This window comes from Phocoena sinus, chromosome X (genome assembly GCF_008692025.1).
Source record: "Phocoena sinus isolate mPhoSin1 chromosome X, mPhoSin1.pri, whole genome shotgun sequence".
NCBI classification, from domain to species: domain Eukaryota; kingdom Metazoa; phylum Chordata; class Mammalia; order Artiodactyla; family Phocoenidae; genus Phocoena; species Phocoena sinus.
Window position 1 is genome coordinate 62,263,215 of NC_045784.1, and position 16,610 is coordinate 62,279,824.

The 16,610-nt window shown below is 39.6% G+C and overlaps 1 protein-coding gene and 1 pseudogene across 2 annotated transcripts in view; both read right to left on the reverse strand.

Annotated features, from left to right (window-relative positions):
- The window catches only part of HDAC8 (histone deacetylase 8), a 247,874-nt gene that overhangs the window by 79,642 nt on the left and 151,622 nt on the right, over positions 1-16,610 (reverse strand). The gene's annotated exons all lie outside the window — the stretch shown is intronic.
- On the reverse strand, positions 8,949-10,174 carry LOC116747662 (annotated as a pseudogene).

The following is a 16,610-nucleotide window of genomic DNA, read 5'->3' on the forward strand; positions in this document are numbered from 1 at the left end:
ATGCTATGAACATTTGTGTCCAAGTTTTTGTGTGGACATATGTTTTCATTGGGTGTACAGGAGTGGAATTGCTGAGTCATAATGTAACTCTATGTTTTAGCTTTTGAAGAACTACCAGCCTGTCTTCCAAAACAGCTGTACCATTTTACATTCCCACTAGTAGGTAGTGTGTGAGGGTTCCATTTCTCCACATCTTGTCACCACTTATTGTTATCTGTCATTTTGATTCTAGCCATCCTAGTGAGTCGGAAATTGTTATCTCATTGTGTTTTTGATTTACATTTCCATGATGACTAATATTGTTGGACATCTTTTCACGTCCTTGTTGGTTATTTGTATATCTTCTTTGGAGAAATGTTTATTCAGATCCTCTGCCTATTTTTAAATTGTTATTTGTCTTTTATTATTGAGTTGTAAGAGTTCTTTATATATTCTAGATACAAGTCCCATATCAGATATATGATTTGCAAATATTTTCTCTACTTCTATGAGCTGTCTTTCCACTTACTTGAAGATATCGCTGTAACAGAAAGGAATTTCAATGAATTCCAAGGTATGTATTTAATTTTGATGAAGTCCATTTTATCTATTTTTTTCCTTTTGTTGCTTACGTTCTTGGTGTTGTACCTAAGGAACCATTGCCTAATACAAGGTCATGAAGATTTACACCAACGTTTTCTATGAGTTTTATAGTTTCAGCACTACATTTACATCTTTGATGTGTTTTAAGTTTTTTATACATGTTGTTAGGTAGAGGCCCAACTTCATTCTTTTGCATGTAGACAACCATTTCTGAAAAGACTATTCTTTCCCCCACTGAATTTTCTTGGCACCCTTGCCAAAAATCAATTGACCATAAATATGAGGGTTTATTTCTGGACTCTCAATTCTATTCCATTGACCTATATCTCTACCCTTATGTCAATACCACACTGTTTTGATTAGTTTCGCTTTGTAAAAAGTTTTGAAATCTGAAGTAATTATGACCTCATAAAATTGTTAGGAAATGTTCCCTTATTTTCTATTTTTTGGAAGAGTTTGGAAGGATTGCTTTTGATTCTTCTTTAAACATTTGGTAGAATTTACCAGTGAAGCCATCTGGTCCTGGACCTCTCTTTGGTGGGAAGTTTTTGATTACTAATCCAATCTGTTTAATTGATACAGGTCTATGCAGATTTTCTATTTCTTCTTGAATCTTAAGTTTTGGCAGTTTGTACCTTTATAGGAATTTTCCTATTTCATCTACGTGATATAATTTGCTGGCATAAAATTATTCATAGTATTCCTCTTATAACCCTTTTTTTTAACATAGTTACAAAATTTTTTTCCTGCAGTGAGGACTTTTAAGACCTACTTTCTTAGCAACTTTCAAATATGCAATACAGTGTTATTAATTATAGTCATCATGCTATACTTTACAGCCTCATGACTTATTTTATAACTGGAAATTTGTACTTTTTCACTCTCCTCACCCATTTCATCTATGCCAATCCCCCAGCCCCCTCCTCTGGCAAGCAGCAATTTGTTCTCTGTATCTATGAGCTTGGTTATTTTTTGTTTGTTTTTGTTTTTTAGATTCCACATATGAGATCATGTGATATTTGTCTTTCTATGACTTATTTCACTTAGCACAATGCCCTCCAGGCCCGTCCAGGGTGTCACAAATGGCAAGATTTCCTGCTGTTTATGGTGGAATAGTACTCCATTGTATACACAGTCAGCCCTCTGATTCACTGGGTTCCACATCCACAGATTCAACCAATCATGGACCAAAAATATTAGAAATATTTTTATTCCATAAAGTTCCAAAAAGCAAAACTTGCTGCATGCTAGCAACTATTTACATAGCATTGACACTGTATTAGGTATTACAAGTAATCTAAAAATGATTTAAAGTATACAGGAGGATGTGCGTAGGTTATATGCAAATATTATGCCTTTTTATATAAGGGATTTGAGCATTCATGGATTTTTGTACCTGTGGGGTGTCCTGGAACCAATCCCCTAAGGAGACTGAGGGATGACTGTATATACCACATCTTCATCCACTGATGAACATTTGGGTTGTTTCTATATCTTGGCTATTGTAAATAATGCTGCAGTGAACATGGGGGTGTATATATCTTTCTGAATTAGTGTTTTCATTTTTTTGGTAAATACCCAGAAGTGGAATTGTTGGATCATGTGGTAGCTCTATTTTTAATTTCTTGTGGAATCTCCATAATGGCTTTCCATAATGGCTGCACCAATTTACAATCCAACCAACAGTGTACAAGTGTTCCCTTTTCTCTACATCCTCTCCAACATTTGTCGTTTTGGTAATAGCCATTCTAACAGGTGTGAGGTGTTATCTCATTGTGGTTTTGATTTGCATTTCCCTGATGATTAGTGATGTTGGGCAACTTTTCATGTATCTGTTGGCCATCTGTATGTCTTCTTTGAAAAAATGTCTGTTCAGATCCTCTGCCCATTTTTAAATTGGATTTTATTTTTTTGCTATTGAGTTGTAGTATAATCCTTTTTATTTCTGTAAAATTGGTAGTAATGCTTCCACTTTCATTTCTGATTTAAGTTATTTGAGTCTTGCTTCTTTTTTCTTAGTCATTTTAGCTAAAAGTTTGTCAATTTTGTTGACATTTTCAAAAAACAAGTTTTGATTTCATTGATTTTCTATTTTTTCTTTTTCATGTATTCCCTCTCTAATCTTTGTTATTTCCTTCCTTATCCTTGCTCTGGATTTAGTTAGCTCTTCTTTCTCAGATTTCATAAGATGAAAGGTTGGGTATTGAGTTGAGATCTTTCTTTTTAACATAGGTGTTTATAGCCACAAATTTCCCTCTGAGCACTGCTTTAGCTACATCTCATACATTTTGGTATGTTGTTTCTTCATTTTCCTTCATCACAAATTATCTTCTATTTTCCTTTGTGGTTTTTTTTTTAAATATAAAATTTTTCTTTTGGCTGCGTTGGGTCTTCATTGCTGCGCATGGGCTTCCTCTAGTTGCGGGAGCAGGGGCTACTCTTCGATGTAGTGCACGGGCTTCTCATTGCGGTGGCTTCTCTTGCTGCAGAGCACAGGCTCTAGGCACATGGGCTTCAGTAGTTGTGGTGCGCAGGCTCAGTAGTTGTGGCTCATGGGCTCTAGAGTACAGGCTCAATAGTTGTGGTGCATGGGCTTAGTTGCTCTGCAGCATGTGGGATCTTCCTGGACCAGGGATTGAACCTGTGTCCCCTGAATTGGCACATGGATTCTCAACCACTGCGCCACCAGGGAAGTCCCTCCCTTGTGGTTTTTTCTATGACCCACTGGTCATTTTAGGAGTGTGCTTTTTAATTTCCACGTATTTGTGAATTTTCCAAATTTCCCTGTTATTGATTTCTACTTTCATCTCATTGTGGTCAGAAAACATACTTTGTATGATTTCACTTCTTCTACGCTCTATGGCCTAGCCGATGGTCTATTCTGGAGACTGTTCCATGTGCATTTGAGAAGAATGTTTATCCTGTTGTTTTCCAGTGTAGTGTTTCATAGATCTATGTCAGGTCTAGTTTAGGTCAAGTCTTCTATTCCCTTGATCTTCTGCCTAGTTGTTCTATCCATTATGGAAAGTGGGCATTGAATTCTCAAACTATTATTGTTTGTCTATTTCTCTTTTCCACTCTGTCCAGTCTGTCAATTATTGTTTCATGTATTTTGGGACTCTGTTGTTAGGTACATATACATTTACAATTGTGTCTTCCTGATGGATTGACCCTTCTATCATTATGAAATGTCCCTATTCATCTCTAGTAATCATTTTTTTGTTATAAAGTCTCTAATTTTTTTCCTTTTTTTTTTTTTTGGCCACGTCGTGTGGCATGTGGGATCTTAGTTCCTTGACCAGGGATTGAACCCATGCCCCCTGCAGTGGAAGCACGGAGTCCTAACCACTGGACAGCCAGGGAATTCCCTATAAAGTCTATATTTTGATATTAGTTTAGCCACTCCAGCTTTTTAGGGTTGGGTTGTTGTTTGCATGGAATATCATTTTTGATCCTTTTACTTTCAACCTATTTGTGCCTTTGGATGAAAAGTGTGCCTCCTGTAGACAGCATATTGTTGGACCTTGTCTTTTTTTAAAATCCAGTCAGATAATATCTTTCTTTCGATTGGATTGTTTAATTCAGTCACATTTATTGTTATTATTTATATGCTTGGATTTACATCACCATTTTGGTTTTTGTTTTCTATATGTCACATGTCTATATTTGTTATCTTCCTTAGTATTAGGTGGATATTTTCTCATGTAACATTTTAATTCCTTTCATGAATTTTAAAATTATTTATTTTTGAGTTATTTTCATTGTGGTTTTTCTAGGGCTTATAATATACATCTTATTAGAATCTACTTCAGATTTATATTGACTTAGTTCTAGTGAAATACAGACATTTTATATAGCTTCATTGCCTCCCCCTTTTTGATATTATTGTCAAACATACATATATATTTATATATGTAATAAATCCAACAATATATGGCTGTAATTATTACTTTATATAATTTTATGTCTTTTAAAAAGGCTGAGAGGAGTTCCCTGATGGTCTAGTGGCTAGGATTTGGCCCTTACACTGCAGAGGCCCAGATTTGATCCCTGGTCAGGGAACCATCCCTCATGCTTCACAGTGCAGCCAAAATACAATAAATAAATAAATGAATAAATAAATAAATAAAGACTGAGAGAAGAGAATAAATATATATTTATAGTGTTCACTAACATTCTTACTCTTCTGGTTCTTTCCATTTCTTTCTGTGGATTGGAATTACCATTATTGTCATTTCCTTATTTCAGTACAGCTTTCTTCCCATTCCCTTCCGTTGTGCTGTTATTGTCAAATATGTTATGTTTCTATATATTATAGTCCCAATAATACAATCATATTCATATTGCTTTATGTAATTGATTTTTAAATCAGTCAAGAGGGGAAAGGGGAAGAAATATGCAATTACACTGTCTTTTCTAATTACCCACATAATTACCTTCATAAGCATTCCTTGTTTTTCATGTGCATTCAAATTATTGTCTGACATCATGTGCTTCCAGCCTGAAGAACCTCACTTAGTATTTCTTTTAAGAAAGGTATCTGGGCTTCCCTGGTGGCGCAGTGGTTGAGCATCTGCCTGCCAATGCAGGGGACACGGGTTCGAGCCCTGGTCTGGGAAGATCCTACATGCCATGGAGCAACTGGGACCGTGAGCCACAACTACTGAGCCTGCACATCTGGAGCCTGTGCTCCTCAACAAGAGAGGCCGCGATAGTGAGAGGCCCGTGCACAGCGATGAAGAGTGGCTCCTGCTTGCCACAACTAGAGAAAGCCCTCGCACAGAAACAAAGACCCAACACAGCCAAAAAAATAAAAATATACATAAAAAAAGGTATCCTATTCCCGTCTTACCCCTAGGTTCTTCATGACCTTTTTTTCCCCCTTAGATTCCATATATATGTGTTAGCATACAGTATTTGTTCTTCTCTTTCTGACTTACTTCACTCTGTATGACAGGCTCTAGGTCCATCCACCTCACTAGAGAATGGACTTGAGGATATGGGGAGGGGGAAGGGTAAGCTGTGACAAAGTGAGAGTGGCATGGACATATATACACTACCAAACGTAAAATAGATAGCTAGTGGGAAGCAGCCGCATGGCACAGGGAGATCAGCTCGGCGCTTTATGACCACCTAGAGGGGTGGGATAGGGAGGGTGGGAGGGAGGGAGATGCAAGAGGGAAGACATATGGGAACATATGTATATGTATAACTGAGTCACTTTGTTATAAAGCAGAAACTAACACACCATTGTAAAGCAATTATACTCCAATAAAGATGTTAAAAAAAATAAATAATACACTAAGTCAAAAAAAAAAAAAGGTATCCTAGCAATGAATTCTCTGGGTTTTTTTTTCCATCTGCGAATGTCTTTAATTCACCTTCATTTTTGCCAGATATATGATTCTTGGTGTTTTTTTTTTTAACTGTCAGTAGTTTGACTATATCATCCTTCTTGACTTCATTGCTTCTGATGGGAAGTCAGCTGTTAATCTTATGGGGGTTCCCCTGTATGTGATGTGTTCTTTTTCTCTTCCTGCTTTCAAGATTTTCTTTTTGTTTTTCAACATTTTACTATGATGATACTGGGTATGATCTCTTTGGGTTTACTTAGAATTAATTGAGTTTCTTGGGTGTGTAAAGTTTTTTTTTTATCAAATTTGAGAAATTTTGGAATTCCCTGGTGGTCCAGTGTTTAGGACTCTGTGGTTTCACTACTGGGGCCCAGGTTTGAGCCTTGGTCAGGGAACTAAGATCCTCTGAGCTGTGCAGGCAGTGTGGCCAAAATAAGGAAAAAAAAAAGGAGAAAATAAGAAATTTGAAGAGTTTTCAGCAATTTTTTTGAATATCTGTTTCTGTCCTTTTAATGCTCTCCTCTCTTTTTAGTACTCCAATGATGCATATATTGATGCACTTATTTATATCCCACATTTCACTGAGGCTCTGTTCATCTTCAGTTTTCCTCTCTGTTCTTCAGATTGCATAATATCTATTGTTATATCCTCAAGTGGACTGATTCTTTCTTCTGCCAACTCAAATCTACTGTAGAGCCCCCTCTAGCAAATTTTTCATTTGTTACTATACTTTTCAACTCCAGAATATACATTTGGTTCTTTTTTATAATTTCCATTTCTTTCCTTTTTTTAAAAAATAAATTTATTTATTATATTTTTGGCTGCATTGGGTCTTTGTTACTGTGTGTGGGCTTTCTCTAGCTGCAGTGAGCAGGGGCCACTCTTTGTTGTGGTGCATGGGCTTCTCATTGTGGTGGCTTTTCTTGTTGCAGAGCACAGGCTCTAGGTGCACAGGCTTCAGTAGTTGTGGCTCATGGGTTCTAGAGCGCAGGGTCAGTAGTTGTGGCGCATGGGCTTAGTTGCTCCGTGGCATGTGGGATCTTCCTGGATCAGGGCTTGAACCCGTGTCCCCTGCATTGGCAGGCAGATTCTTAACCACTGTGCCACCAGGGAAGCCCTAATTTCGATTTCTTTATTGATAATTTATATTTATTGAGACATTGCCATCACACATTCCTACTTCTTTTAAGCAACCTTTAGTTCTTTGAGCATACTTACAACAATTGTTTTGAAATCTCTGTCTGCTACATCCTCCACTTGAGCCTCTTTAAAGAGAGTATTTTTATTGCTTTTCTTTTCTTTTTTTTTTCCTTCTGTGTATGGGTCATATTTTCCTGTTTTTTGGAGGAGGGGCAGGAAAAAATTATTTTTCTCATAATTTTTTTGTTGAAATCTGAACATTGTAGACAATATATGGTAGGAACTATGGGATACTGATTCCCCACCCCACCCCAGGCTGGTGGCTTTTAATTTCTTGGTTATTTGTTTGATAACTTGAATGAAAATTGTAAAGTTTATCCTCTCTATAATATAAAGCTTGATGTCCCTGCTCTGATTTTTTCCCCTTGTTTTAAATTTCTTTGCTTGACTACCTAGGGGTTACTCCTGGGTTGGCACAAGCCATTTATTGTCAAGGTTGTGCTTAAGCCTCCCAAGTCAGTTAGATTTTTAACCTTTATCATTGGATATCTTTGTGGTTTGGAGGCTACTATCACAGTTCAGGGTTTATATTGGGTTGGCCAAAAAGTTTTGCCCAGGTTAGAGTGGGAGCTGGGTGGAGGAAAAGAGATCTGGTTTTCTTGACCATGCCTGCTTGGACTTGAGCTTCTGCAACATGGAGCTGGGAGAGATGAAAAATTCCAGCAGCCTGCCCTTCCCTTGGTGAAATCATAACCCCAGACTGGGTACTGCAGGGGGAAGGAACCTCCATCCTCTTGGCTGCATCTGCCCAGAGTAGTGAGTTTGGGGTAGAGATTCTGCAAAGCAGAGGTGGGGTGGGGGGAGTTGTGATAAGGGAGTGAGTCATGGCTCAAATGCCATAGACTCTTGCTATTCTTGGCTTTGGTGATCTTCTCTACTTTGTTTTATATTTTAATAATTTTTGCTTTTGTGTCTATTATTTCCTTCCTTCTGCTTTCTTTGGATTTATTCTATTGTTTATTATCTAACTTCTTAAGTTGAACCCTTAGCTCATTAACTTTCAGCCTTTCTTCCTTTTTTTTTTGGCCGCACTGAACAGCTTGTGGGATCTCAGTTCCCTGACCAGGGATCGAACATCGGCCATGGCAGTGAAAGCCTGGCCACCACAGAACTCCCTCTTCCTTTTTAACATACTCTCCTAAGGCTATAAACAGCCCTGTAACCACCACTTTAGGTTCAACATATAAGCTCATTTCTAAACATTTTCTAATTTCCATTAAGATTTCTTCTTTGACCTAAAGAGTTATTTAAAAGTGTTTTTAAATTTCCAAAACTGTATTTTAAGAAAAACACTGTATATTTGGATTTATTTATATTGTCTTATTTTATTCCATGAGTTCCATTTTTGCTGTGTTTTTTCCTCTTTTGAATCAATTGATTTTTTCTTGTTCCACTTTGCCACTTCTATTACTTTGGAAGATATTCATTCTTTTTCTCTTCTTTTAGCGGCTATCTTTGAAATTCTAACATGCTTACTTAATTCAATAAAACCTAGAGTTAATTAACATATGTACCCTCTTCTTGAAGGGACCCCTAAAATGTTTTGACTCTAATCCTCAACAACATGAGTTGCTATTGTGAAGCCTTTAAATTCTGTGTTTTTTGTCTTCTTTTAATCCCACAAATTATAAATTACTAATATTACCCACATGTTTAAGTTTTGTTTTCTACTTAAAGTTCTTTTGTACATCTCGGAACTTCTTTTTTGGATAATTTTCCTTATTCAGTGACAAATGTTGGTGGTAAATGCTTTAAATTTTTTTTATATTAAAATGCCTTTATGTTGCCTTTATTCTCTGAAGACAGTTTCACAGTATATATAATTTTTTTTGGCTCTTTTCAGTTTATTGCATGAAGGAGTTACACTAGTCCAAGTTAAAAGCAGACCCCAAATGGTTACATCATACAAGCTGTGAGGTTTTTAAACTTGTGACAAGGGACAGAAGGAAAATTTTGCTCATTGCTAGGAAATCCTCACGTAAGCTTCAGTGAGCCAGAAGCATTTAAAACCTATGAACCTTCAGCTGATTGTCCTTAGCCAGTCCAGTCTCTACGAGGAACTGGCATATGTTCTAGTGCTGGTCACCCTGTAGCTGAATTACTTCTCCATATTCTGGATGCTCAAGTACAGTACCATTGCAGGCAAATTTCTTCTTAAACGCCTTCACTAGTTTCTTTTTATCGTAATCATCAGTGATCCCTTGGACAGTAGTAAGGGTCTTCCTGCTGTTTCTCTGTTGAATTCTTATATGGATATAATCCTCAGTGCCAGCAGGAAGCAGATCATCACCCTTACTTGCATCAGCAAAGGGGTCAAAAGAGTGGAGGTTCTGGATAGTGGACATACGATACCATTCCTTTTCCTCGGTGGAAATGGCCTGCAGAAGGTGGCGGCTGGAAAAGGCGGGTGGGGGGGACAGAGCGTCAGGAAGCGAGGGGGCTTGAGGGGGAAGCTGCTGAGTCCTCAGTGGTGGCTTAGTGAGTGGGCCACAGTATATATAATTTTAAGATGAAAATTATTTTCTCGAAGCACTTTCAACATTATATTCTAATATGGCTTCCAATGTTGCTGTTGAGAAGTCACCTATTGGTCTAATTGTTGTTCTTTTGTATGTGATCAGTCTTTTCCTTGTAGCTTGTTTTAAGATCTTATCTTTGTCTCTGGTGTTCTGCAGTTGACTGTGATGCATGTAGATATTAATTTCTTTTTATTTATCTTGCCTGGAATTTCTTAGTTTTCCCGAACTGTAGATTTTTGTTTTTTCAAAATTCTGGAAACTTTCCAGCTATGGTTTATCTGAATGGTTCTCCCCCTTTTCTATTATTTCTTTGTAGAATTCTAAAGAGATTAATATTGGGCCTTTTTGCTTTATCCTCCATATCTCTTAAGCACTCATATTTTCCACCTCTTTGTACCTCTTTTTTGAATTTTGTGTGATTTTTTTCAGATGTATTTTCCAGTTTCCTAATTTCTCATCAACTGATGCATAAAACTTCATCAAGGTTTTTAATAACAATTATTATATTTTTCATTTCTAGGTATTCTATTTAGTTCTTTTTTTTTTTTTTTTTTTTTTTTGCTGTGCACGGGCCTCTCACTGTTGTGGCCTCTCCCGTTGTGGAGCACAGGCTCCGGACACACAAGCCCAGCGGCCATGGCTCACGGGCCCAGCCGCTCCGCGGCATGTGGGATCCTCCCGGACCGGGGCATGAACCTGTGTCCCCTGCATCGGCAGGCGGACTCTCAACCACTGCGCCACCAGGGAAGCCCTCTATTTAGTTCTTTTTCAAACCTAGCAGGTCATTTTTTTTAACATCTTTATTGGAGTATAATTGCTTTACAATGGTGTGTTAGTTTCTGCTTTATAACAAAGTGAATCAGTTATACATATATCTCCATATCTCTTCCCTTTTGCATCTCCCTCCCTCCCACCCTCCCTATCCCACCCCTCTAGGTGGTCACAAAGCACTGAGCTGATCTCCCTGTGCTATGCGGTAGCAGGTCATTTTTGATAGTCTCTTGCTCTGTACTTTTTTATTTCCTTAAATGTATTTAACATATCTATTTAATATCCTGTATATGATAATGTAAATATCTAAAATCTTTGTGGGTCTAGTTATGTTTTACCTTTTTTTTCCCCTGTTGACTGCTTCCTCCTGGAAGTTGGTTTTCTTGTGTAAATTGTGACTTTTGATTGTGAAGGACTTTGTTAGAACTCTCTGTGGGATTTCCATGTGGCCCGAGAGTAACAGTGTTCTCCCATGAAAGATTTCAATTTGATTTTCCCTGGTGTTTGAGGCATCACAAACCTAGGTCCACTTTAAATTAAAAATTGTGGCCTGTGATTTTTTGTGCCATTCACATAATATATATTCAATCTCCAAACCAGATGTCATAAAATCTCAGAGAGGTATTTAAAAAAAAAATTCTACTCAAAGTTAAAACTTAGACAAAAAAATTTTCCTTACTGTCTGTTCCTTCCCCCAGCTGCAGGCCTCTGTTGTCCAATACTAACCACTTAGCCACATGTGGCTATTAAATGTAAATTAGTAAAAACAAAATAAAATAAAATAAAATGAAAAATGTAGTTCCTCCGTCTCACTAGCCACATTTCAAGTGCTCAATAACCATATGTGGCTACCGTATTGGTCAGTGCAGATATAGAACATTTCCATCACCGTGAAAGTTTTATTGGGTAGTGCTGCTCTAGAACATTTGAATCTACACATGTCTCCAGGGTGTGTGGTGTCTTCAGAACTAGGTTACACCTTTGAACAAACCCTTGTCAATCTGTGTCTTAGTCTGTATGCTTGCTCCCTGAAGATGTGCAAGTTGTAATACTCAGAATCTGTGAATATGCTAACTTACATGGCCAAAGGGACTTTGCAGACATGATTAACGCTCTTGAGATGGGGAGATTATCCTGGATTATAGGGTGAACTCAATGTAATTACAAGGATCTTCATAAGGGAACTAGGAAAGCAGGAAATACACAGTCAGAGAGGTGATGTGGTGACAGAAGCAGAGGTTGGAGTGATGTACTTTGAAGATGGAGGAAGGAACCATGAACCAAGGCATGCAGGAGACCTCTAGAAGCTGGAAAAGGAAACGAAACAGATTCTTCCCTAGAACCTCCAGAAGGAATATAATCCTGTGACCCATTTTAGACTTTTTTTTTTTTTTTTTTTTTGCGGTACGTGGGCCTCTCACTGCTGTGGCCTCTCCCGTTGCGGAGCACAAGCTCCGGACGTGCAGGCTCAGCAGCCATGGCTCACGGGCCTAGCCGCTCCACGGCATGTGGGATCTTCCCGGACCGGGGCACGAACTCGTGTCCCCCGCATCGGCAGGCGGACTCTCAACCACTGTGCCACCAGGGAAGCCCCATTTTAGACTTTTAACCTCCAGAACTGTATGAGAATAAATTTGTGCTGTTTTAAGCTACTAAGTTCGTGGTAATTTGCTACAGTAGCAATAAATCATACAAACTATGAAAGGAGCCAGTTAAGAAAGGCTTTATTTTAATATACCAGAAATGTGTGGCTGCCAAATGGCATTAAGTTATTCTTATATCTACTCATTTCCTCTTCCTATATTTCTATTTGGCCCTGAGGGTACAAGGCCCATGCAAACAAAAATTTTAGAAGGGAGACTGATGCAGGAACCTATACTCTCATTCATTTATTCAACAAATATAAATATATACTGAGTGTTTATCATGCTCCAAGCACTGTTTTAGGTGCTTGACATATATTAGTGAACAAAAGAAAAAAATCTCTGCCCTCAAGAAGCTTACATTCTAGAGGAGAGACAGAGTTGATAAACAATAAACATAATACATAAGTAAATTATACTGTATGTTAGCAGATGATTAGTGCTATTGGTGAAAAAAAAGTGTGAGTGGTCAGGGAGTGGGGATGGGCAACTACAGTATTAAATATGGTGGTCAGGGTAAGTCTCATTGAAAAAGTTGCAACTGAGCAAAGACTTGAAGGAGTTAGTCATGTGAACATCCACAGTAAAGCATTCTAAGCAGAGGAAACATCCAGTGCAAAATATTGAAGTGCGAGTGTGCCTTGTGCCTGATACCTTCTAAGAACAGCAAGCAGGACAGTGTAGTGGAGGACAGAGCAGTAGGAAATGAGGTCAGAGAGGTGATAGAGGACAGACCATGCTGGGTCTTGTAGGCTACTGCAAGGACATAAGCTTCATACTGAGGAGGACCCCTGACTTTTAGGGTAGACAAGTGTACAATTAGCATAACACTCAGAATACACAGGAAGAGATATAGCACTTAGAGAATGGATGAATTTTTAGATGCTGTGAGTGGCGAGCTTTTTTCTTAGCACCACACTTTTGTACCCATTTGCTTCCTGGACTTTTCTACTTGTATGTTGATTGGTGACTCAAACTCAGATTGCTCCAAATAAACTCGTGATCTTCTGTCTTAAACCCTTTCTTCTCTTCTGTTCTTTATCCCACTTAATGGTATCCTGTTAGAAATCTTGGAGTCATCTCCTGATTCTGCTTTTTCCCACTCCACTATGTCCAATCAGACTCCCAACCCTGTCAGTCTTAGTGTAGATATGTCCTCTTCTCTGTTCCCTCTGCCTTCACCTTGGTTGAAGCCTTCATCTCTCACGTGACCTCTGTAATCACCTCCATGGTTCTATAACCTGTGTACCAACTATAGCTGCCACAGTTCCAAAACTGATCATGCCACTCCCTCTTTTTTTTTTTTTTTTTTGTGGTACGCGGGCCTCTCACTGTTGTGGCCTCTCCCATTGCGGAGCACAGGCTCCGGACGCGCAGGCTCAGCGGCCATGGCTCACGGGCCTAGCCGCTCCACGGCATGTGGGATCTTCCCAGACTGGGGCACGAACCCGTGTCCCCTGCATCGGCAGGCGGACTCTCAACCACTGCGCCACCAGGGAAGCCTGCCACTCCCTCTTTTAAAAAGATCTCTCCTGGGGACTTCCCTGGTGGTGTAGTGGTTAAGAATCTGCCTGCCAATGCAGGGGACATGGGTTCGAGCCCTGGTCCAGGAAGATCCCACATGCTGCAGAGCAACTAAGCCCATGCGCCACAACTACTGAGCCTGTGCTCTAGAGCCCGTGAGCCACAACTACTGAAGCCCGCATGCCTAGAGCCTGTGCTCTGAAACAAGAGGAGCCACCACAATGAGAAGCCCATGCATCACAACGAAGAGTAGCCCCCACTCGCTGCAACTAGAGAAAGCCTGTACACAACAATGAAGACCCAACACAGCCAAAAAATAAATTAAAAAAAAATCTCTCCTGGCTCCTACTGCTTGTAGAATCTTGTCCCAATCTCTCCTTCTATTCTCATTTTCCAATATGCTTTTCTATGTGTCCCATACTCCAGCCGTACTGAACCTGTCACTATAATCCCATAATCCCAGCATATGCCGCCCTATCACAAGTATATATATACCTGAAAAAGCAGTACCTGCTAGCTATTATGATTATCAAATAACAACGGATTCTTTCTTCCAGAAATGCCCTTACTCTTTCTCTTCACCTTCAAAAATACTTATATACCTTTCTACTCAATTCAAATGCCACCTCCTCTGTGAAGCCTTTCTTGTTTCCCTCAGTAGAGTTTGTTGCTACTTCTTGTGTGTAGCTCCAGCATTCTGTATCTATAGCCCCTGGGCCACTTAATACAACATATCGTGATTATTTGATTACAGATCTGCCTCCCCCAACAGACTCCAAGCTGCTTGAGGGCAGGTACCATCTCTACTGATTTTTTCATGCCTAGTAGCTAGTAGTGTCAGGCCCAAAGGAGGTACTCAATTATTATTTGGTGAAATAAAGAATGAATGACTGAAATGATTCAGGAAAAATCTATGACTTGCTAGTCAAGAAGAAAAAGCAAAAGAGGGGAATTTCATACACAAAGCAGCTGGCCTAATAGCTCAGAGCTGGGAGGGGTAGCCACAAAAAGACTAAAATTGAAGATGTGGGCTGGGTTATAATGGGAGACGAGAGCAAACAGGAAGGGTTGGGTGGACCTAGCTGGGGAAGTGCTGTGAAGCCACTGCCCAAAGTCTGGATTTTCATTTGAATAAGTAGGGAGTTGTTGGAGAGTTATTAGAGACACGGTTGAAGCGAAGCCATGAAAAATGACCTGCACTGCAAGGCTGGAAGGAGGCAGCAAGGCCAGCCAGAAGGCAGTCACAATAACCCAGAGCAGAATGGGCATGGCAAGTGCAGGCAGGAGATTCAGGGGGCACAGAAAAGGAGGGGGCTGGATTTGGTGAATGACTGCATTTGGGAGAAGACACAAAGGTAGTGAGAATTGCTGAAGATTATGAAAAGCAGAGTAGTGCACAGAAAGAACACGAGACCAGCAGTTAGGAAATCAGGGTTCAGTTACAGCACAAAAATTACTCCCTATTAACTTAGTCTTCCTGTGCCTTACCTTCTTAAACAGTAAAACAAAGAGGTTCCCCATTCAAATTATCAGCAAATCCAGAATCCTTCAATTCTACTTCAAAAATATTTCTTGAATCACACCATCTTCACTGCCACCACCCTAGTCCAGGCCCCAGCAGTCCTCAGCTGGACCAGTGTATTAGCCTGGACAGTGGTCTCTGCACCCTCTCTTGTCCCCACACTATGTGGTCTCCACACAGCAGTCAGCACCATCTTCTAAAAATGTCAATTCACTTACGTTACTCCTCTGCTTAAAAACTCTTTGACCCCTACTACAATTAGAGTCAGATTACACTCCTTACCTCAGCCTACAAGTCTCCTACATAGTGTGGCTCCTGCCTGCCTCTCTGACCTCATCCCACCCCCCTCACCTCACTCAATACACCCCAGTCGCACAACCTTTCTGCTTTTTCTTGAGCATATCCAGCTCTTTCCTACCTTTTCACATGCTGTTCCCTGAAATGCAGCTTTGTCTGGCTGGGTTCTTCATGGCTTTGGTACTTCAGACCTAGATTTGATCCCCTCAGAGAGGTCAGTCCTGATCTCGGTATCATCTGTTTATTTCCTTAGCACTTATCACAATCTGTAATTATTTTATTACTTGTTTACTGCTGATCTCCCAGGAGACTACAAGTTCTAAAAGGTAGGGCCCCTCTGTCTACTTCACTGTGCATTTGTGAGTGAGTGAAGGAGTGAATGAATGAATGAAAGGGGTGATGGAAGCAGAGTTCACCAAAAATGGAGTTGTGAAGCAAAATGGAGGAAAAGATTTTGAAAAGAGTTCCGTGGAATCTTGAGGATCGCATAACTAGTTTCACCCAGCTCGTAGTAAAAACTGTTAAAAGGAATTGAGACAGGAGACAGAGGGCTCAGGCAAAAAATCATGGAGAATCACAGAAGCTGCAGCTAATGGAACTCAATTCAAATTACCAGAAATTTGTTGAGTACTTACTATATGCCAGACTCTACGCTGGGCCTCACTGTGAGACGTATAAAGATGAGTGAGTGGACACTTCAAGAGTTTATATTCAGGAGGCCAGAAATAGGAGAGAAGGAAGTGCAAGTGATAATAAAAGGCAGAATTTAATCAAAGGGCGCTGGGGCTAAGAAGAAGGGGCTCAGGGAAGGCTTCAGAGAAAGTTACCCTGACGCTGAAGTCAACAAGTTCCAGTCTACAATGAAATACGAGCAGATGCTTCTCTCTGCTCTTCCCCACAAAATACTTCTGAAAAGTAGGATGGAAAGCAAAATATTTTTCAAGATGACTTTTGAGGCACTGTGTTAGTGGGGAAACAACTACGTGAGTTTTGGCCCTACCACTCACTATTTGGGAGACCTTGGACAATTTGCTCATTTCTTTTTCCTAACTATTATTGAGGGCCTGTGCTAGGCACTTTCATATATACTATTTTATTGAATCATTTATCTTTTCTAAGCTTCAGGCTTCTCCATTCCCTTTTAACTTTAGCAGACTAGATTTCTGGTTCCCAGTTGGTGCTGGGTACAGACCTGCAG